General features: G+C 32.4%; 1 pseudogene; it reads right to left on the bottom strand.

Annotated features, from left to right (window-relative positions):
* Positions 1-3,565: 3,565 nt before the first annotated feature.
* LOC149541015 (large ribosomal subunit protein uL3-like) lies at positions 3,566-24,191 on the bottom strand (annotated as a pseudogene).

Raw genomic sequence — 24,191 nt, 5'->3', positions numbered from 1 at the left:
CCAAGGGAAGATACTTGAGCTAGTCCCCATACATAAGTATGCACAAGCTCTAATTTCTCCTTTTTGTTTTCCTTCCCAGTCTTCACAAAACTCAGTCTCTTTTGTTTTCCATTCACACAACTTTCACAGAAATCCATATTAACACATTTTAGACCTAGAAAATATTTCTTTTAATGAAGTACTTCCATACATTACTCACTCGTGTGCCCTAGTATGTTGTGCCACATCATTGTATCAGAATTTATAGCAGCTAATTTTTATCCCTGCTCAACAACAGCAACTATTCCTGAACATTCATTTTTCTCTAGAACAATTAAAGTAGAAGGAACAATATGACCTGTACAAAGATATAAGGTGCCTACTTTCACACCTTTTGAAACCTTCCAGTTTTTATCATTCAAAGTAACTACACTAGTAAATTTGAACTCAATTTTCAACAAATTTTGGTCAAAATTTCCACCCAGGTTGGTCCAAATTTTGACCAAGATGTTCGTCGAAGTTTTTCTTGTCAAAATTTTGACCAATATAGTTGTCAAAAAAATTTAATTTTTGGTGTTCCTGATTTTTCAATGTTGGTCGAAATTTTGACCAATCGATTTGTCAAAATTGCGACCAATCCATTCATCAATTTTTTTTTTATTGGTGGAAATTTTGACCAATGCTTGGTAGAAAACTAACAGGTATTGGTCAAAATTTCCACCAATGTTTGGTCAAATTTTTTTAGCATTGGTGGAAATTTCCACCAATGGTTGGTCGAAATTTTTTAGTTGGTGGAAATTTTGAAAAATGTTACGTAGAAAACTAACAAGCATTGATCAAAATTTCCACCAATGTTTGGTCGAATTTTCTTTTTTATGCTGTATCAAGCAATTGCTTCTTATCCAAGCCATTTAATTTGCAATCTTTTAAATCTCTACAAAGATAAAGTTGGAGCAAAAAAAATTTATTTCCAAAGGTGTCCTCTAATTGTAAAGCATCCATTCCATTATCTGTTCAATGAACAAGACATATCTAGTTCAACAGATAATGGAATGGACGCTTTACAATCAGAAGACACCTTTGAGAAGAAAAAATCTCTTGCTCCAAGTTTATCTTTGTAGAGATTTAAAAGGTTGCAAATTAAATGGCTTGGATAAGAAACAATTGCTTGATATAGCATGGAACAAAGAAGAAAAGTGTGTCTATGATATTGGAACCATCTCATGGAGAATTTGACATTTGCAAGGATGTGGATGTATTTTGAGTAGTATTTTGGGAAAATGAATACTCAGACACTTCAAGATTCCACAATCCATAATGTTACAAATAAATCACAATAACTGATGATAAGAGAATCAAAATACAAAACCACATTTTTTTGGTCCATTAGCAGGACTCGGCTTTGAGATAACCATGGTCTATTGTCTTTGTATTCAGATTTCATTCGCACTCATTTGAAGTTTTTATTAGTAGTTTTCTTAAGATAGATTGTTTAGTCCTTTGAAGAATTGATTAAGAGGTAATAAAAGGGTATTTCAACCGCTACAAATTGTTCCTTGGCTGTAGTTTTATTAGCAAAATATTTACTTTCAAAAGCACAATGATAAAAGTGTAGAAATAAAGAAAAGTCATTGTGATTGAAAGAGAACCCAAAGATAGCATCTTTGACTAGCTTGAGATCCAATGACACAAAATCTACTATCTTGGGGCTCAAACAATTATCCAATAGGATATTACATTCTTTGATGTCTCAATGCACTATTTAGGCACTAGATTCCTCATGAAGATAAGGAAGCCCACGTGCAGTTCTGATGTAGATGTTGAGCCGAGTAGGCTAGTCTAGGTGGATGTTAGATCTTTGATTGCCTTCTAATTCGCATTGATACTATGTGAGTGGATACAAAATAATGCTTACAACTCAAGGTAAGTGGGGTGATTGTATATTGTTACCGAATAAAGCTTGTGCATTAAGGTTGTTATTTTCCAGACATTCATAGATGAAAATATGATGATCTCCTTCTACACAGCATCCATGCAATTTAACAAGGTTCTTATGTTGCACTACAGATATTATAGCTACTTCATTTATAAACTGGCATTTTTCTTGCTTAGATTTAGATGACAGTTGCTTCACTACTATTAATTTACCATCTGAAAGAACGCCCTATTCCATAGTCAAGCACAAGAAAAATTAGATAAACTTTAATTAAAAATCTAAGGATAGAAATGATTTTTAATTGGCATGAACAAGGAGAAATTAGTAGAAAGCGTAAATAATAGAAAATCCTAGAGATGCCACAAATAACTAGCAGCACCAGGAAAAATCCCATAATCAAAATTATCAAAATAAATTATTTTTGCATAGCAACGTGTGATTTGCAAAAATATAAACTTCATTACAAACAACTCATATCCAAATTGCATCTCATTAAGACAAACTGCATATGAAATTATGCATTAAATTAAAGATTAGAAACATGTGATTTTAAAAGTACATACCTTCAAGAACTCAATGAAATCAGTTACATAGTTAGATGAGGCCATGTCATAGTTGTAGAAGTCATAAATAATTGGTGTCACAACTGCTAAGTAAATGAGCTGCAAGGAAGTCAAAAAGAAATACTACTCAACATAATGTCTGGAAAAAAATGTAGGAATTGATCCATAGTTAGAATCTAGTTGAGGCACACTAAAAGAAAGACAAACTAGAAAATAAGTTGCTAGACTGCTTCCAAAGATGAAAAGAATGCCTCCAATACCTTTTATGCCAATAGCTGCCATTAACAAATGCTTAAACTACTAGTGAAATGAAACACAATTAAAAACATTAAAACCACCAAATCTCTACTTTTATTATTAATATTATAGAGACTTGAGATCATGACTTGAGGAGAAAAATCCCCACTTGTGAAGAATACATTTCAGCAAATGATAACCAAGACATCCAAATGAACAATACTAAGCCATAGGCTTCTTTCCCAACTTCATGTTTAATTGAGGACAACAGAAAATCAAAAGATTATGATGGTAACTTGTATGGTCTCAATAGAAATCACTTCATGGATAGAGACAAACAATTGATAGTGAAGAAAAATTAAAAATAGGTGAATATCAGCTCACTTACCTCAACTTCTGGTAACTGAACACCTAGTATATTTGTGACATGATTTTTAAACAATGCAAAATTGGGTTCAAAAGTTTTTGCAGCCATTCCTCCATCAATGCAAAAATCATTTATCCTATATCAGAGTTCCCATGCGATTGTAAGTTTAGAATAAGTGATTTAATAGTGAAGAATGCTTCAACATGGAAAACAAATTTTTAGATAATAATAGTGCACGCACATTACAACTACAAAAGATTTAATATTATAAAGCCAAATCACTATAGAAAACATAATAAATTAATAAGATCATTTAGGCTATCTTGTAAAGACTACCCTCAACCTATTCTTGATTACTTATACACACAAATATCTTAACTAGTTGTGGATGGATCCTATATTGCTATAAAATGATTAGGCTACCCTAAAACTATTCTTGGTTACTTATACACACAAATACTTTAACCAGTTGTTGATAATACCTTAACTCGAAGTCACAACTCACTTATTGGGACTAGTACAACATCCTTTGATCATGATATAATCATCCTTCACAATATCATAGTGAGGGAATCCACCTATTGGAGTGATATCCTTCTCAGTGTAGTCAAAATCAGTGACGGTAGTGTGAGATTCCTGGTCTCACTTGCCAATCTTATAGATCTTCTTATTCATTTCAATATGATGCTGGTATCCATTTTGCCTAGCCCTGACAATAGTAAAGGAAACTCTAGCTAGATGCCAAGCACCAATACAGGCAACCTTTCGCAAACCTCTGTGTGTTTACAAGGCAACCTTGTTACGCCGCACCTAGTTACAACACCTTCATTTTCTTTTCCCTTTGTAACACTAATGAAATTAATTATTTCATATTTCTAGAAAAGAGCATCAATGGGTACCTCCTCAAACAAGTTGTATGCATAATCTACTTTTTCTGGGATTGTTCCACCATTTACTTAGATTTCCATCAGGTGAGCCTTCTTCTGCTTCAACCCTTTCATCTTCTTCACCTACAAAATAATATAAATATGAAAATCCTACCTATATGAATAGCATTTTAAAATCAATTAAAAATATTGTGTCACTTTCCATGATCAGATCTAGGTTGTTACACATCATAACACAAGCATCTACTTCTAAAATTGAACGCTCTCTAGATGAAAAGCTTGGCATAAACTATTGATCCATCCAAATCAAGACTATTGTTTTCACAAAACCCTCCATGTAAGAAATTTGTATCAGTATTGTAAAAAGAATTTCAAAAATAAAACACCAATCTTAGGATCTAGAGAGACATACCATTGCTAGCAATAAAAGCGCAAGCTAATCTACATGTCATTTGAGAAAATGGGCATTCACCAATAATTTTTTAAAATTTTTTATAAGCTATGTTTAATAAGAACATAAGATAAAAAATTTAAATCCTATAGGTCACTGAAGTGCTTCACTAATTCCTAGATGAGGATAGTCTTTGTTGGTTTGAGGATCATAAATTGAATGACTCATCTATTGTTACTGATTTCCAATGTGTACCTACACATAGGATCCTTTGTTGGCTGCATATTGATATGCTTGGATCTGAGTGACCAAGTATTGAAGCAAAGTGTCTATGGTATCATAGATTTGAGACATAGTGAGAAGTCTCACAGTGGACCTAAATTGATGTGCCTAGAATTTGTTTCCAGATCTATTTTATATCCTGTTGCACATTTTGACATACCAAGTTGGACATCCAAAGTTACCCTAAAAAGGTTTTAAATCCATAGAGCTATGAAAGTTTGCAAGTTTATATGATGCTTGAACAACAAAGCAGGGCTGTGTCATCCAAAAGTATACAGAGTTTTATTTAAACAAGAAAAATTTTGTAGATTTTGATCCGAACGAACTCCTTTCCACAATGAATAAACTAAATTGTATATTTCTAAAAAAAAAGACAAATCCATTAACTTAGCATGATTAAGATCATGATAAACAACAGAATCATTTTTTGTACTCAAATTAAACAACAGTCATCATTTTGTTTCTTTGAAAACCTAACACTAAAAATCATAAAATTGAAACAAAATTGTAATTAACTAATCCTAATCTAAGCATAAGATTGGAAGAGGAAAGAAGATAATGCAAACTAAGGCTAGCAATCTTGAATTTCTTGCACAATTTGGCAAATAGACAAACTTGACAAATCCGACATGTGTGCAAAACTTATGAATTAGACCAACTATGGAAGTCACTACAAGCTACAGTAACAACACTATTACATACATAGGTTGAAGAAATAACTCATAGCTGAAGTGCACAACAATATTCACTTTGCAAATGCACACAACAATATTTACTCTAATTTCAAGTTCTTCCTGCATTATTTAGTATTGACCTCTTTTTCTAATTATGAATTTCAATTTGCCATTGTAATGAAATAGAATACAGAAAAAGAAAAGTACTTGCATCACAACTTTCTACAATTATCTCTTGTTGATGAAATATTTCTAATGGGTCATCACATTTTCATTTAGGGTTCTTTTGGCTACTAGTATTAACAAATGTTATAGAATTTGTCAAGATGCTCAATTTATTAATTTAAAATTAAGATTTGTTGAGCTAGAAAAATGAATTCCTCATCTTTTCCAGAATGTTTCTTCTTTTTAAACTTTCTTCTATAAGGTTTGTCTTTGAAATTACATTGTATATGATCTTCCACTTCTTTTTCATAGTTTTTGACCATGGTGATGTTCTTCTAATCGTTCACTTCAAATTTTCCACCTTTCCATAAGCTCTGACACCAATTTTTACAACAGCATGCTTGTATGATAAACAAAATAGCACTCTGAACCTAATAATGAAGACAAGAAAGGATGCAAAAAAGTCATCTTGCCTAATTTTTTACTAATTTAATATTCCTTTGTAAGAGATTTCCTTTGAGGGGGTAGAGGAGGGTAGAACTGCAATGTCTCTTTCCATTCATCCATGTGACCACAATAGAGAAGATTCATTTTGTCAAAGTCACCCGCAGATTGTAATCAACACCAACCATGCACAACTGGAATTGAATGTGGTGAGCTCTTTCAGAACTACAAGATACTATATTTTTTTATATAATGCTTTATAGGAAGATTTCCAAATGCCTACAAAGAAAATGAAGAACTATTCAAACATCAGAAAACTTGTTTAACATCTTGAGGTAGATTATTTGACTGGCTCAAAAATTAGTTCATGCCCTAGGTACAATGCAATCAACATGGAGAGATTTACAAAATAGAGAAGAATTAGGAATGGAAAGAGCATTGGAATGAACCCATGAGATATGGGTTATAGACACTAACTCAAATACTAAATGAGATATGGGTTAATGTCAAATATGATATTAGGATGCATAGATAATAAGGAACTAGGCCCATTAGAGATGGAACGTTGTATGAGTGACCACTCATGATAGCTTAGAGAAGCCATGTTCCTATTGTTAAAGATGATATCAAACATTGTTGTACCATTGGAAATCACATGTTTGGAGAAATTTTTTAGGGACTAAGGTAGTGCAAATGTTCTTTTGAACATTCATTTTATCACTCTTTATTCTAATGGTAGAAGACTTTGTATTTTTCCTTTGTAGTAATGATTAGATGCCTCTTACAAGTACAGGGTAGTCCTATATTAGTACAAGTTCATAGGCAAAAAAATAGATTTGCAATAGTATTATAGGCAACAATAACCCATACAAAATTGCTAACCAAGCATATGTGAAAATCTATCAAATTCAATTAAACCTAACTAATTTTATGTAAACATAAAGGAGCATTAGAATCCTATAGACAAGTGCTCTAACTAAGTCATCTTGATGGTTTGTGAAACACAACTAAAACACAATAAGCTGTGAGGTACCAACTACATATGCTTTATATTTGTATACACAACTTTATTGCAATATTTCTATAGGCAAAAAGAAAGTGAAATCGCTTCTTAAAGGTTTGTATAGTTAGCTAGGATGATTTGGTGGTAGGGGAAAATTGCTCTGATTATTAATATCTGATTTAGAAAAGTTTCTTTGCTTTTTGAATTCTTTTAGTGGGCTCCACAAGATATCAAGTTTAACCACTCTATTGAGAAGTACAATGGCATAGCTTAAGCTGAATTTAAAATATAGCATGTATGATTCTTAGAGGTTTTATCAGTTTATATGTATAAATTTGGCTACACTTTTATTACTTGGATGATATAATACTATTATAATTATAAAAAGAACTATACAATGATAAAAAAAAATTAAATTTGTGATCAATATATTTTTCTACATGTCTTGCAACTTTTACTCATGGACTCAAGGAACTTGAATGAACCACTAATATACTAGAAGAATAGATGCCTCACTTGATCATGGAGTGAAAAATCATTCAAAGTCAAATCAAGTGTTTGTGTCAAGGGGAAATCCTGTCAAATATTTTGACTTTTCTATCATTGGTAGTGTACTGGCTAGTCTTAGGTATGCTCTTGAAGTTGCAAAACATGGGTCTGTGGTAGTCATTATGCACAAGGTGGTATTAGTGTTAGTCTGGATCCTTTTGATTCCATTGAGAATCATATAAGGGATACAATTGTTGCTAGTGCATACTTATGTGATGAAGAAACTATTAAGATGAGGTGCGTGATATCTTTGAGTAGTTATCTTGATTTAAGTGGATGCATTGAACTTTAGTTTGATATGAAAATATCAATTGTAAATACTAAATAGTATGTGTATACTTAATTCAACATTTTTATGTCCACATTAAGTAAGCTTAAGGTATATGCACCAAATATTTATGTTATGTTGTTTCTCATTCATATTTAATTTATTTTAAACTTTGATTACTTAAATATTTTGTACTTTCTTGAATTCTATTGTTATGGCCCATTGGTGTCACTAAAATTGTGAACCTATAACTGATGAGATTAAGAGCTGGAGATAAGAGAGTAAAAACATTTCTAGTTTGATTTAGTTTCTATCTGGGTAGAGGTTATTGACTCTCCCATAACCAACACTCATAATTCCTCATCTTAGATATACCTAGCCTTAATATTTATAGGAATACTACTGGTAGCTACTAAAATTCCTTGCAATTTTACCAATTTAGGTAACCTTAATAGCAGTGTTCCATAGGGATACATGATACCTAAATCTTCTCATTTCTAAGAGGAGGGGATCCTTAGAAGGCCAATATGCCAAGGAAATGCCATCTCCTATTATGGGATGTGTTCCTCAAAGAGGCTCGATATTTCTGAGGTGCCCTCTACTAATGATAATATTCATAAATAAATCTTTAATCAATATGATAATATAGTTGCTTTTGAAAGTGTGTAATATTGGTGCATGGAGCTAGATATGATGTGGAATAGCAAAGAGAAAAGAATACTCAGGAAAGACTAGTGGAATGCTCAAAATATAAAAAAATGAATACTTAGTGCACAAACTTCTTTACATATAAGGTGTAGAAAAAAAAAATCTAGATAGCTTGGAGTGTTCCATAGATCCATAGAGCTTCAAGTGCATGCACATCATCTTGTACAATGTTTTTGGTAGGAAATTTATATAATAGTAATACATATTTATCATTTTTACTAACCATTATTATATATATATATATATATATATATATATATATATATATATATATAGTGTGTGTGTGTGTGTGTGTGTGTGTGTGTGTGTGTGTGTGTGTGTGTGTGTGTGCATGTGCACGCCACTGTCGCAGTTTACATCTGACTAGTTTCTAATTCTAGTTTCATTACTGGCATTTGATGGAAAATGTTTACTCTATGATTATATTTGTGATCCTTTAACACCCACTGCATTCAAATGGAAAATGATGAATACCATAGGACATAGGTGTCTTAAGCTTTCTAAAGGAAATATCAAATAAGTAAGGAACACATAGTATGCAATCAAACAAATAATAGAGAACTAAGTATCACATATCTTTGGACATGGTGAGGTTGTAATTCAGGGCACTAAGAGATTCTAATATGATAAAATATTTAAAAAGCTCTATGCAAAAAGAAAGTTGAATAGTATCTCATCAGAATAGTATGTAGACTTCCCTACCTATAACAACACTATTTGTGTGCTTCCTCGAGATCAAATTTGGAACTATTCACCCTAATCCAGTTGATAGCACCTTCACTCACAACATCATAAAAATTGAATCAATTCAGTATTTGCTCAAGCCCAACCCCATATGAATGAGACAAAGATGTCTTTACCAAAATCACTTCCATTAAGAAAATTGTATTCCAAAACTAAAGCCAGAAATATACAATACTAGAGTAACTACCTTACTTATAGTCATAACAACAAGTGCACTAAGAGCACTAGACAAGACAATGGACTTTGGATGACACATTTCCATGATTGCAACAATAATGAAAGTCTCATCTCCAATCTTGTAGGGAAAAAAATATGTAATCAACATACTAGAAGTCTTAAAAGTCATTCAACAAGAAGCAATTATGGTGCAATGATCCTAGTGAATTCAATTTTAAAGAAAAATGTTCAAAAAAAGAATACTACCTCACTAACAATGATAATAGACAAACTTTCAAAAAAACCATCAAGAACACCTAGTCCAGGGGATTCCAAAGCACCATTAATTATATCTATCTTCTCCATAATTGAGCCTTTTTTCATAAAGTCTAAAGCCAACTACAAAGTATCCATCACAAATCACATTCAAAGGAAAGAGAAAAACAATGGTTTCAGTATATCATCAACTAATATATGAAGGTAAGAGCCTTGAGGGAACTTGCTTGTAGGCTATTTCATGTCCCCTTGACATAGTAAATCTATCATCATTCTTAAGGTTAGTGACTAGGAGAGAAGTAATGAATTAGGACATATGTATTATGAATCAATGATTGTTCCTTAATTTGATTTAAAAGCATAGTGACATACAATTACTCATTGGGAATTAGAATTTTCTACTAGGGAATGTCACAAAATGCCATTCCAAAGTGATCAAAAGCTTTTTTGTATCTGAGTTTCAATACATTCTATGCAAGCACCCTCCAAAGGACACTTAATAAGCAAGGACACTTAATAATCAATCCATGAAAAACATAATGAAATCATTAGCATATAAGAATAGGTTGCCTTAGAAGTAGGATCTTGATCGACATATCGAATGTGAACATTCTTGATTGTTACTGGAATGTTGTCAATAATCTAACCAAGATGCATAAACATAAATCAGCAATAAACCTTGAAGACAATCAAATATTTAGATAGCACAAAATGTTCCAAGAAATAAGTGGTGTCTCAAAACTAAAGCAATGTTGACCAAAAATTATTTTTGCTCACATACTATATGGAAATTGTCAAAAATGAATAAGCATAATTCCTAAACTCACCTTTACAGAATGTTGGGAAATGAAAGATCGACCAACTTGATTATTTGATACAATCAAACAAAAAAATTAAAGATCTTCTCAAAAGAAAAATAGGTATTAGAACATTATGTATTATCACCTGTATTATTAACCCAATACCTTCATAGATTTAATTTCATAACTTCACTACCTTTTGGAGCTATGAATCAACCACAATTTATCCTCACTAAGAAGAATGTTAAAAGTCAATAAGTTGTAGAGTCATTCTCATTTTCCATAAAAATGGCTAATTCAATGAAAATAGATTTTCTCATAGAAAATAAAATGCATTATGGGCACCTCAATAGCTTTTGTCAAGCACACTAGCCCTTTTTTAAAGGAATGGCCAATAGAACAAAGTAATAATTACCACAAACACGTCTTGACAACTTTGCAAGGTCTACTATTACAAGATTTTCTCTCTTTCTAGCCCATTCTCTAACCTCTACAACCTCTACACCCCACTGTCATCATTCCAAAAATAAAAAATGTAATTGAGAAACATTATGAGAATCAGACATATTCCTAATCTTTAACCTAGCAGGATCATTGGTAGTTACTACAAATTTGTATCTAGGATATTATAGCACTATTACATCTACACTTCCATACAAGCAAATTATTCCAAATGTATCAATACTTTCACAAAGTTACAATGCAAAATCTATCAAACAATGCCTCTGAATCACTTCTTTTTCAAGTGCATATGAATACATCTTCCAAAGCAATAATTATTGGGTCCCAACCAAGTTTAGTCTCGAAAATCTTAATGCTCAGTTTCCCAATCACCCCTGTTAGTCAAAGCATGGTCAAAGCTCTTTCAATTGCTTTAGTAGGAAGGCATTTATAGTCAAAATCTCTTACATGCAAAAAGATAAAATTTATAATGTCATTCAACTGCATGTCAACAAATATATCCTATGATAGGGATGAGAATTTATTAACAAACTCTTGACATTGACTAGTAGTATCATAGCAGCCTTTAAATTGTCAAATGTCTCGGTGCTTATTACAAAAGAATTTCCATCAATTTGTGATAATTATCCATTAAATTTACAAATAAAAAGAGAGTAGTATGGATATATTTTCAATAGAAAGTTAAAATTTTCCTAGAAATATTGTTACCTTTTAGCAGAATAACCAATAAAAACATGACAATTTAACCAAACAATGTAATTGGCAAAACATAATGTATCACCATAACACTGTAATTTCATGCATTTTGTCTTCTACTCTTCTTTAAGACCACTCTTCTAGGAATTTGCAAGGTCAATTATATTGAAATTGAATAGTAGTGAAGGCCAAGCATACAAATAGGCTAGGTTTTATAATTTATTTGAACTTGCAATAGAAATAGAAACTCGGTATGTTTCCTTCACACAAGTTTTTTTGTTTTCATCCATTTTTGCAAAATCAAGAAATAAAAAAGTCATATCCTCAATTGTGGCTTCATCTTATGATGATGTGATTGAAGGTTATCAATTGAACCTTGAGAATTCAAACATATTTAATTTCATATGTACCTATACTATGGAAAAACATGTTGTTCTATTTGTAGATAGTTTGGACAATAAACATTTTTCTTCTCTTTACTATGGAGTTAGTACCAATAGTCATCAAGGCATCTTGAATTGCATAAGTTTGTTTTGATAAAGGATAATCATATAGTTAAGCCTTGCCTTACCTATATCTTTCATATTGGATCATTGTGCAAATATCTCCTCTTTTTCTACTTTGCAGGTTTACTTCAGCTATTCATTTAGCACTTGTTCAAAAAAATGTAGTCCAATTTACTGTGGTACTTAGGATTCTTAAAAGTCTGCTTGGTTAAATTATAAATAGGAACAATGAAGAATGTCGTAGAGTAATTTTAATTTTTAAAATATTTCTATTATACTTATGTACTAAATACAATATTTATTTGGACACTCTTCCATGATGAAACATACAATTGGTCATTTTGTTTTTGCTTTTATTATGAGAATGTATATTTATGCATGAGAGGTGTAATGCATGATAGATCAATAAATTTTGTTCTATCTCCACATTCACTTTAGAGGGGAGGGAAATACATGACATTTGGTAAATTGATATCGTTGAAAGAATTGTTTTTAGCATTGGTGCTCATCCAACTATTGTTTATATTTGGCCAATTTGGACAATATTTGGTCTCATAAATATTTTTATCAGTTTCCTTTATCTAGAGAGAGGTCTAGATATTTACAAGGAATTTATCCTTTTCTATTGTTTAGAATATTTAATATCACTTATGTTTTCTATTTTGGGTTTTGAATTGAAAAAGAGAACTTCTAATTTTTAGGACTAACCCATTTCCATGAGACTTGAGTACTTGTTTAACATATTTTTTAGCTCTTTTGCATCCTATACCCCTCTTTCCCTGAACACCATTGTGTCATCAGTGAATTGCTAATGAGTAATGGGTGCCATTTCCTTCGTCACTTTTATCCCCTTAATTTTATTTCTTTTCTAAGCTCTAGCTTAAGATTTTCCTAGTGCTTCTACCATTATGATGAATAAAAGGGTGAAACTGGATCACGTTGCCTTAATCCTCTAGATATACCAAAGTGTCTTTCTAATGATCCCTTAATCAAAACTTAAACTCTTGGGCTAGTATTTCATTTATAACTAAGGTTTAGCCATTATTTTGAAAAGCCAAAAGTCTAAGCATTCACAAAGGAAGTGTCATTCTACTTTAGCACAGGCTTTTTTAATGTTTAATTTTATTAATATACTAGGCTTCTAATTTTATTTGAATGGTGTAGATTACTTCATATGCTATTATTGCTCCATCAAATATGGATCTTTCAAGGACAAATCTTGTTTGTTCACAAGAAATTTTTTCTGCGAGAATTTTCTCAATTCTATTGGTTGGGGCTTTAGTGAATCTTATTTTATAGTGTTCCATAAAGAGATTGGTATTAAGTCATCAAGTTGTTTAGATTTCTCTTTTTTGGGGATTAAGGTGATAAATGTATTATTGATCTTTGTTAGAATTCTCCCTAAAATTTTCATATTTTCTATCACTTCTACTAGTTCATTCCCTAGAAATTCCAAGATTTTGAAAGAAGAATTCTAGAAAACCATTGGGGCCTGGAGCTTTTTTTGGATGTAATTGATTCACTAGATTCAATACTTTTTCTGTTTCTAATTTTATGAATTTCTATTTGAGCATCTTGTTTTGTTCTACTATTTTTACCTTGGGGATATTTGATAACATGTCCTTTTTGGCTTCTAGATCTGATCCTTCCCCATTCAATATATTTTGGTAATAATACACCATCTCTTTGGTTATCTCTAAAGGCTTGTCTTATTGATTCAATTCATGTTCCTTCTTTTTTTCCTTCCTCTAGCCAAGGTTCTCTAGACATTTGTGTCTAAAAAAATTCTTATTTGGCTAATATGTCTTCATATCTGTTTCAGAGTTAATTTTTCTTTTAGCTACTTAGTCTGATCCATACCTTTATTTATTACCTCATTGTTTGACTTCTCTATGTCTTCTTCAATCTGTTCTTTTAATTCAAAAATATTTGTCAAACTATTCTTAATTTTAGATGAGCATCTTTTTCTTCATAGGTTTTATTTTTGATTTAAAACAAAAAATCTTGGATCCCACCAACTTTTATCCTTTCCACCATTGTTCTTCTATTTTGATGAAACTCTCATCTCTCAGCCACATGTTCTCAAACTTAAAAGGGTACCTAGTGAAGTTTTCTCTCATCTTTTAGCCACATTTTGGACTCTACTATCTTGGGTCCTCTTGGGTTTGCTATGGGTTCACCCATGTTCACTCTAGCAAGGACTCGCGTGAACCTGCAATCCAAACTATGGACCCTGCTCAAACTTGCAATGAACCTGGATGCACATTCAGACTTGTGCGAACCTAGACTCAAATCTGGGCAATAGGGGACAAATCTGGCTTCTTAGATAATAGTTCTATGAGCAAATATGCTATTGTAACTCATTTTGGAGATTTACTTGTTTTGAATGCTTTAGTATTAAAATTGGATTGCCAATCTTAAAATAAGAAGCTGTCACCTTCAAAAAACATTGGTTTTCCACTTAGAAATTCATCTTTCATTGATTCCTTTTTGCAATCTATTATTAAAAATTACCTGCAAGAGTAGAGTGATACTTACCTAGCTTTAGAACACATGTTTCCACCATTTCACAATACCATCTATTGATTGCCCTTTCCTACTCCATTTGGTACATATCACATGCTTTTTAGAGGGATTCCATCTAGATTATATAACAATAATGTGGATGATAAATGCAATGTAATCTCCTCTTTGGAACTTTCTAAGGGGACTTCTGAGGGGTTTCCTCTTTTAATGCTAGTTAATTGCTTTTGAAATGCTACCACCATGGATAGGGTTTTAGATTGCTAATCTTTTTAATATTGCGAAGAATAGTGTATGGATGGAGCTGCCCATTGAACTAGGGTTGCTATTTTAAAGGCCATTATTATGATGTAACTTTTCAACAACTAGTATTTCCTTTGTGATGGGCTGCTACATTTTGATAGTAGTTTGCATTTGTCTTCCATAGTTGTCCCAGAAGGATCTTGTTAGCTCTTGTTGCATACGAGGAATAATTAACAGTATCCTATTTTCTCTAGTAGCAACTAATCCTGTATTATAGTTCCAATGGCTATTTTCTATCTTTGCCATGCATTTGAGTTTCCTCCCCAACATGGTTTGCCATTCCACATTTGGGAAGGTCATGGGAAAAAATCAAGCATCTTGTAATTAATTTTATATTATGCTCATCGTTGGCTTGCTAACTTTCACATTATTTAGAGTTGTAACTACTTCCACATTGTTTTTAATAGTCTCCTTAAATTTAGTATAATATTGTTTTAAAAATCAGTAAATAGTAGTCAAGGAAAATGGCACAGTACTTGGCTTGCACCTGGTACCAAACTTCAAATTTAAGAGATACAAATCTCTACAACTTGCATCTATCCTTAAGCTTACAATGCATATATAAAGTTTCAAAGCTTTCAAAAAATATGAGATGCGATCTCTCATCTTATCATCTAGAAATGGAAGAGATCTAGTAAAACCCCTAAAACTCTAGTTTGTAACTTTTCATTTTTGCTTGATTTAAAGATGAAGGAATGCTTCTAGTGATATGCATGCCACTACCCCAATAGTGAGAAAAAGGGAGAAGTTGGGGGGCACAAGTAAAAAATGCAGAAGAAAACAATGTGAATGAAATGCCAAATTAAGAAAACCCTTACACTAGCTCCTTCGCCCGCTCCAACAATCAAATCAAAAATGATTTTTCATTTCAAAGTTAAGCCCGTGTTGGTTGAAATTTCAACCAACACAGGCTTAGATTTAAAAAAATGAAAATTTTCCTTTACAATTTGACCAACCAAAACCTTTTTAATTGATGGTCGAAATTTTGGTAGATATTTGAGGTCAAATGTAGTAGTGACACAACCCTCATCACGGAGTTGCCCTACTAAAATTAAATTCCTACTCAACCTTGGAACATGTCTTACCTCATGTACTAGCTAATGATTCCCATTCTGCAACTTAATCTTAACTTTTCCCTTTTCAAAAATCTGATAAGGTTCATTATCCCCCAGAAAAACAAGTCCAAAATCCCCTTGGACATAATCAATGAAATAACCTCTATGAGGTGTAACATGAAATGAAGCACCAGAATCTAAAACCCATGAATCATCAACACTTTCTAAAGACAAAAGAAAAGCATCCTCTTTGGATTTGTCACTTACCACATTTTCCTCCTTGTCTCCATCTAGTTTATTTCCTTCATTTTTCTTTCGATTCCAACAATCTTTCTTTTTGTGCCCTGGTTTCCGAAAGTACCATCATTCATTCGGTCCTCTTGATTGAGACCTCCTCCCCTTTGAATTTCCTCTTGATTTCCCATGATTTCTAGAGTTACTTCCTCTCTTAGTCATTCTGCCCCTGCTTTGTGCATTCAAAGAACTTCTTGATGTAGATCCAACTGAGGTTTTCCTACAAGTTTCCTCACTCAAAAGAACACCAATCAAATCATCACATTTTAGGATACTAGATCTAGGAACAAAATTACTCACAACCATTACCAAGCCTTTCCAGCTTTCAGGCAAAGAACAAAAAATCAAGAGAGTCGTAATTTCTTCATCAAAATTGATACCCACAGAACATAACTACTTAGTAATAGTATTAAACTCATTTAAATGATCTACAATAGATCCACCTTCTACCATTTTCATATTAAATAAATGCTTCATGAGAAATACCTTGTTTGAAGCGAAGGGCTTTTCATTTAGTTTTGCTAGGGTTTGCATCAATCTTCTATCGTCTTTGCTTTTTAATATTAAATGCCATTGATGGGTCTAGGCATAACCAAATGCTTTTGAGTGTATTTCTATCTAAAAGATCTCATTCGTCATTTGAGATAGATCCCTTATTCTTGGTTTTTCCTTCGAACGACTTCCATAAATCCTTCTAATAATGATATTCTTCCATTTGCATCTTCCATAACTAGAAGTTCTGCTCGTTAAACCTGTCAACCCTCAGCTTACCCTTGTCTACCATCGCTCCCACTCAACCATGAGACTCCCACTTAATTGTGAGACTTTCCTATAGAGGATAACTAAAAAATGACCTTACTTATGATACCACTTGTTAGGATTAAACCATGGATAGAAAATAACAATTACATGCAAATATAACCAATAATAGAAAATAATAGATCACACAGAAAAGAACACAAGGAACCAAGATTTAACATGGTTCACCCAATCCCTAGGCTACATCCACCAAATAGCAAGTCCGATATTATTACAATCTAGTGATTATAACTTGATTATAGTCTGTAATCCCTTACAGCTCAATGCCACCACAAGAACCAATTTTGCATCACAACGTAATGAAAACACCTAACCCTAAGCCCTTTTATATAAGTAATTTTATGCCACTTTAGGTTATAACATGTCTACTATATGTCAACCACAATGTTAGCCACAGGCCAAAAAAAAAATTTGGGCTGATGCCTCGAACCCCAAAGAATTTTTGAAGTATGTATAGTACTTTCCTAATCAGTCACCACAAACTAATAGGAAGTACATATGGCTAGTAGGGCTATCTTGAACAAGGTTATGAGAACCAAGCCTATTGGAATCAAGGCACATCATAGTAGTGATATGGACAATAGGTAGATGTACAACAAGGATATGATCAGTAAGCCTATTGTAATCAAGGTTATGGCCCGTTGAGAATTACACAAACTATAGCTACTCAATAAGATTGACTTCCATCACAAGAATATGGACCACCCCAATTTTCTTCAAATCGAGGGACTATGCCACAAGGAAAATGATAGCCAGTTAAACCCTAGCATGGTTATAGCCAATCAACACCTGCAATGTTTAGCTATCCTCAACAAGGGGCTTCATTAACACTTGCTTTGTTTAGCTATCCTCAACAAGGGGCTTCATAGTTTGGATATGGATAATAAACACCATCTCAACCTGCCTATGGAAAACAACCTATACCACTATTAGGATTTGGATAACAACTATCTTCTTGACTATGCTATGGGAAACAAGAATGAACCCAACTTACATATCCATAGCAAGGGTTGATGTAGGCGAGTTATGGACCACAAATCGCTTTATAGGAATATGTCCATTTAGGCACAACTCAACCTAGCTATGGTCAGTAGGATTCAACATAAACAAGGTACGAGCAACAACTCTCATCACCTGTTGGGTATACTCAACAACATGTCTCTACCCAACCTACTTACATGCAACATGGAGCCAATCAACAAGCATATGGTACATGTGGGCAACAAGGTTATGGTCAACATCCCTACCATGAGTTGGTCAGCTATGGGCAGCCACGAAATGAGCATAATAAAAATCATGGATATAAACAACCATCACACTATCTAACTAAAACTCTTGTCACTACAAATTCAAGTTCAAGTTCTTAAAGCAATGGCCAAGTTGAAACAACTAGAACATCTCAAAATTAAAAAAAAATTATCTTTAAAGGTTCTATTATAATGTAGGATTTTGTGGTAACAAGCTAGTGAACTAGGATTCCCTGTAATGGAAAATCTAGGTGAATATATTCTTTCATGGTCTTTCTACTTTTAAAGAATTAATTTTAGGAGCAGATCAAAAAATATATTACCTAGGAACTATATTTGACCATTTGGAATGGTGGTTTACTATTGGAGATAATTACTCATCATGGGGACATATTTTGATTATCATGTATTTTTGGATGGAAATAGAGATTGATACCATATGCTTGTTGATTTTATTTTTTAAATGAGAAGCTTACTTGGATCTTGAGTAGTCATCTTTGCATTTTCACCAAAGTTGCAACTAGTAGGAGTTGTTTCGTTCTTCTTGTAGTAGTTATCAAAAGTATAGGTGTGAGATGCAAAAATTTCTAGATTATAGTAGGCAACTCCTTGTTGTATTGTTGAATAGTTTGTGACTCCAAGCTCATAGGCATAATCTATGGCAAGCTACAAGCTTTTATATGCCACACCAAGATTTGTTATGCACCAATTTGATCTAGTTGTCAGTGTTGTTGCAGTGGTGGGGGATGTTACAGTGTTGTTACATGAGTTGCAAGAGTGGTGGACATTGTGTTTGGTGTAGTAACAGGAGTTATGACTGGTGTCATCAATGTGACTATGGGAGCTATGGTAATGGTGATGTGAGTAGTGATAGGTATAGTTGGAGTAGTATAATGCAAGAAAACTATTTGTTAAAGTGTCTCACAAGAATGTGGTATAATGAATATGAAATCATAAATAATACAACTATTTGACAATGTCATTGCAAGGAATGAAAAGAAATGAATGCAGCATGTGCACAAAGTGGATTTGGTGAAAATATATAGAGACTTTCAAGCTAATGCAATTGACAAACCCAAGGCCATATTCTACAACCTTTTTTCCCATCATTCATAATTTCATTATCAATTAGAGCTACATAGGAAGGCATACAAAGTTTCCAAGAGCATAAGAAGCCACATAAGTAGATACTATAATTGGAAATTTTGTCCTTAACTTGCATTAAAAATTAAAAAATCAAATATGGAAGACTTTAATTGTTTAACATGATAACATCAATGCAAAAATATGTTTAACATGGTGAGATTAAAATAAATAAAATAAGTGGTGTGGGGGGGTAGGGGGGATGGGGGTGGGGGAGTCCTAAGTCTTCCCCACATCCCCAAAATGTCATCAATTCAAGGATGTGTCCAAAAAAGTCAAGGACATGTCACCATAGAACATAGAAAATCAATCATGGTGAATATGCTTTCACTGCCACTACAAACTAGTAAAATGCAATTGGTAGCTGTAAAATTAGTCTCTTGCTAGTGCCAACATGGAAGATTTAGAACAGGGTATTGACATTCATCAAAGAATACTAGATAGAGGATATTCATCATATGTTGTAGTTACAACTTCCATTCTAGACATGGATAAAAAATGTGGAAACATAGACAACGAACATAAACTATTTTAAAAATGCCTCAAATAAATGTGGTCTCATGGACTGCAATGATTATTGGATAAGTACAAGGGGTTTTTTTTAAAAAGCTTTAGAAAATTTTAAGACAAATGCAATTGGCAAGTGTAAAACCAAATTTCTCAACATATTCTAGCATCCTCCTTTTCAATACCAAATTAGGAAATTGTAAAATGGTATGGACATTCATTGAATCATAAAAGATACATGAATCATGTTGAACCTATCATTTTTATTTAAGGGAATCTAGTTTCTTCATCAAATTGAATTCCTGACCCCCTGACAAAAGCTAAGGCAGGAGAGGCTAGTAAATATAGTATAAAAGGATTCCCAACCCCTTACTTTTGAAGTGTCAGTATGAAGAGGAATCCATGGAGAAAGATCAAAAGAGTAAATGATCAAGTGAGAGCAAGGATATAGATTTTGAAAAAGAAAAAAATCTCTTGAAGGAACCCAATATTCCTTGTGCTAAAAATGTCAACTTCCCTCTCATGTTTTAATTTAAGCAACTTACCAACACAAAAAAAATACAATTTCTAATATTTCAACAAAAGCATTGGAGAGTCGATTCTTACTGGTATTTCAAAAATGGTCTACAAAAAACAATTTATTAAACAATGCTTCTTTCTTTTATATCTAAGACTCTCCTTTTCTTGTGATTGAGAATAGAGTTAAAGTAGCTAGTAGACAAAGTGTGGGGAGGATTTTTCATTTGTGAAATTTATTATGATCATTGCATGGAGGAGGATTTTTAGGGAACCCTAATTTATGAATATAAACTTCATCATTTAAAGCTAGATATTTATAATTGCACTTTCCATGAGTACATTTGCTACTAGGCCAATCCAATACCTATTGTTCATACCAATGTTAGCTAAATAATTAAAAATGAGGAAATTTTCTTTTAGCCCATTAAGTGAATATAATTGTTTTTTGTTATTACTATTTCAAAAAAAATTCACTCCACAATTTTTTCGCGATGTTATTTTTGACTTGGTCTTTTCGCAATTGCTTTGATTATAACTTGGGAGTGACCTTCAATTATTAACCTCAATGATACTTTTAGTTTAGCGATCTTGAGTCCTATCTAAATTGCTTTCACCTTAGCAACATTGTTTCTTTCCACCTGCTTAATTGTATATGAGGACTGTACCTTTCATGTTTCTAAAAAATATTCATACTCTTGAAAGGTCACAATTACACCTGATCATTTGGGGTATAAGCTTTGTTTTAATTTTCTTCTTTCTCCACCAACACTTTTATCATAGCATTGCATGCTAGGAATTTTTTATCGACATATGGAAACATGTCAAAAATATTTCTTTTCTCAATGTTCAAATGCTCAAGTGAAGCTTATATAAGTTACCCAAAACTAGATATGATGAGTTGTCTTCTTTACTATTGAGCTACCAATTCTTATAGAGAATCATAATGTGCATAAGTATCATTAGGTATGAATAGCAAGACATATTAGTAGTTGAATTGAAATATATGTTTGATTAGCTAGGATTGGTTTTGGTTGACCTTGGTTATTGATGCAAAGCCACACCTTGGAAAACTCAGGAGGAAAAAACTCACTCAATTGAGTTGCTTCAAGGGGCATCTACAACCTTCAGGATCACACACGATATATTATAACCACCCATTGTGATTTGAACCAACTATTCTAATCATTATTATTATTATGAAAACACAACCAAAGATACCTTAGACTCAACTCATAAGACTCCTATAACCATCCACTAGATTCAATAAGCAAAACTTTGAAAATAAATCCCCCCAAAAATTTCTTCTTTCTGCCTCCGGATAGACCTGCACTCAGACATGAATAACTTTTGAACCAGAAAATATTTACTCAATCCAACCATTGCAATTTGGTGTAACTAGGTTTCAAAAAACATATAAAATTTTTAGAGAAATCCAACGGTTCAAACCCTAGATATTGACCATGCATCGGAGTACATTTTTCTGCAAAACATTGCTTCTTGCTGTCTCTAGATAGACCCGTGAAAAGACATGTATAACTTTTGAAAAAGACAATATTTTCTCAATCTAACTATTGATAATTTGCGTAATTAGGTTTAAAACAACATATAAAAATTTGAGAGAAATCCAACGGTTAAAACTTGAGATATTGACCCTGCATCAGAGTATATTTTTCTGTAAAACATTGCTTCTTGTTGTCTCTAGATAGACCTGTGAACAGACATGTATAACTTTTGAACCAGATCAAAAATCTTCGATCCCTCTAGTGAAGATGGGCATAATTAGGCCTATAATAACATATCCAAAGCTCATGAAAATTCAACAGTGCATTTGGGAAATATTACCCACGTACTGAGATTAATTTTCTACAAACATACCGAATTCGACCCAAAACTAAAACTTTTTAATCTTCTGCAAACTATCAACTTGTTTCCAGTGAGAAGATAAGAAAAATCTGTTCAAAACTCAGACCATCGAAAACTTGCACAAAGACAAAATGAAAAAACATTCCATATCTCTCCAAATTCGATTCCTCTCTTACATAGCCGACTGGCTTTCTTTTAAAAATGACTTTCTTTTTTCTAATTAAAGGATCTGAAATGTTTTCTTTCTATCTAGAAAAGAAAAACGTCTTCTATCCAAAAAAAGGATAAGAATCTAAAACGTTCTTTTCCTACCAATATTAGATAGTCTAAATCAAGAATATTCCAAAAAACTACCTACTACCTATTATTGGATTCTGAAAATCATTAACACTCCACCTACGAATTAAAAACTATTCTAATTTAAGATCCACACACCTGGTCCTAGGTGGCTATATCTGGAGAGCTTATCGAACTGCTACTCTAGGTATGCCACCACATGTAGGACGTTATTACAAACTTCAAAAACTAAAAGCATTTAAAACATAACATTAAATTTCCTATTACATTTTCAACAATGTTGCCTCCTATAGCGTTTCTCTTCTCTGCCACTGCAGTAGTTATAGCTTGTACAAAGACCAATTCTTTTAATTCTAAAACATAATTTTACAATTTGCACATGCAACATGTACATCAATATCGTTCATTCTCCTATTTAAAAAGAATTTAAGTTTGTTTTATGCTTCAATCTATGATTTGTATAAAAGGTTTATTCTTTCCTCTTTCAGCCTACACTTTTAGAGATTATGTTATTTTCGCAAAGAAAACCTATAGAGTCCAATACTGTGTAAAACAATATAGTCATAAGATTTTCTACTTCAAGAATTGAATTAAAAATGAGATAATGATAGGAAATGATGTTGATGTGTTGTGGAATTATATACAAAATAGTGAAAATCTTATGAAAATTTCAGTTACCATTTCATTTGAAGTTCAGAAATAAGGATAGCTTCTAATTAATTATTTATCTTTTGTAATTAGACTTTCATTTTATATGTACCTGAATAATACAAAATTTAATGTTATCAGATTTCCACAATCCATGATAGTCATAATACTAAGTTTCTAGATTAGATTGTGTAAAGATTTTTTTCATCAACGTTTCGAATCACACTACGTGATCCATCATCAGGATGAGAGAGCAAGAGGTGTAAAACAATGTAAAACAAGAGGTGTAAAACAATGTAAACATTTTTTACACCTCGTGCTCTCTCATCCTAATGATGGATCACGTAGTGTGGTTCAAAATGTTGATGAAAAAAATCTTTACACAATCTAATCCAGAAACTTAGTATTAAGAATACAAAATTTAATATATATTTTTTTACTATTATTTCATCCGACAACCCTATACACTCTCACAAATTTTGCATTTTTAAAAGATACACTGGCAAGGATGTGTCAAGGGCTCACATATTCTTGATAAGATTCATAACTAGGATATGTTTTGGAAGTACTTATCATCTTGTATTTCAAAGTTATCCTTTTGCAAGGTTACCATTTATGAGACCACAACAATGGAAATGAAAACTTGGTAATCTGGATAAACTAGTTATAATAAAAATAGATATAATGACAAAGTGAAAGTTAAAGATAATGTTAGAGCCCCTAAAATGAAGGACTATGGAATACTATATGTATATTACAGTGAGCCATACAGAAATAATGAAAATAAATGAAGGGTTAACAATGGGAGTGGACCATGCAATTGAGATCTAAGACATATAACCTTGGTAATAAAGACACCAACACAATTTTTCACAACCAT

This window comes from Cupressus sempervirens, chromosome 9 (genome assembly GCF_028749045.1).
Source record: "Cupressus sempervirens isolate cs-2001-9-10 chromosome 9, ASM2874904v1, whole genome shotgun sequence".
NCBI lineage: Eukaryota > Viridiplantae > Streptophyta > Pinopsida > Cupressales > Cupressaceae > Cupressus > Cupressus sempervirens.
The sequence above is the reverse complement of the archived record's forward strand: the minus strand, read 5'-3'. Positions and strand labels throughout refer to the sequence as shown.